The sequence below is a fragment of the Arachis duranensis genome, chromosome 2 (genome assembly GCF_000817695.3).
Source record: "Arachis duranensis cultivar V14167 chromosome 2, aradu.V14167.gnm2.J7QH, whole genome shotgun sequence".
In the NCBI taxonomy this organism is placed as follows: Eukaryota; Viridiplantae; Streptophyta; class Magnoliopsida; order Fabales; family Fabaceae; genus Arachis; species Arachis duranensis.
In genome coordinates, this window is record NC_029773.3 from 39,104,808 (window position 1) to 39,106,087 (window position 1,280).

Consider the following 1,280-nt stretch of genomic DNA (forward strand, 5'->3'; position numbering starts at 1 on the left):
CAACATACTTGAAATGTTGAATCAAATCATTAATTGATAGCAAGTATTTTTGAAAATGGAAAGAAATTGATTTTGAAAAAGATTTGATTGAAAAGATTTGATTTGAAAAAGATTTGATTTTGAAAAATTTTGAAAACTTGAAAAAAAATTGGCATTAAAAACAAAATCTTCCCTCTTGTGCCATCCTGGCGTTAAACGCCCAGAATGGTGCACATTCTGGTGTTTAACGCCCAAAACTCACCCCTTTTGGGCGTTAAACGCCCAGCCAAGCACCCTGGCTGGCGTTTAAATGCCAGTTTTCCTTCTTCACTGGGCATTTTGAACGCCCAGCTTTTTCTGTGTAATTCCTCTGCAGTATGTTCTTAATCTTCAATTCTCTGTATTATTGACTTGAAAAGACACAAATTAAAAATTTTTTTGGATTTTTAATAATGAGGAATAATCAAAATGCAACTGAAATCAAATAAACAATGCATGCAAGACACAAACTTATAAGTTTGTATACTATTGACACTAACAAGTTGAGAATGCATATGAGAAATAACAAAACACTCAAGACAAGAGAATTTAAAGATTAGAGCAATTAAATCATCAAGAACAACTTGAAGATCACTGAAGACACATGATAAATGCAAGAAGAACGGAAACATGCAATTGACACCAAACTTAAAATGAGACTAGTGTCTCAATAAGAAACATAAAATATTTTGGGATTTTTTTTTATGATTTTGTAATTTTTTTGGTTTTTTCGAAAATTAAGTGGAAAAGAAAATAAAGATATCAAAATTCTTAATGAGAATTCTAGGAATCATGCAATGTTAGTCTAAAGCTTCAGTCTAAAGGAATTAGACATGGCTAGCCAAGCTTCAGTAGGACATTGCATTCAAGAGCTAAATTGATGAAAATCAATTAGCTTTGGTGATGATAAGAACATCACCTTGAAACACTAGAATTTATTCTTAAGAACTCTAAAGAAAAATACCTAATCTAAGCAACAAGATGAACCGTCAGTTGTCCAAACTCGAACAATCCCCGGCAACGGCGCCAAAAACTTGGTGCATGAAATTGTGATCATCAATGGCGCCATCAACATGGTACGAACAATTGTAATCTCAACTCTTTATCACAACTTCGCACAACTAACCAGCAAGTGCACTGGGTCATCCAAGTAATAAACCTTACGCGAATAAGGGTCGATCCCACGGAGATTGTTGGTATGAAGCAAGCTATGGTCACCTTGTAAATCTTAGTCAGGCAAACTCAAATGATTATGGATGATG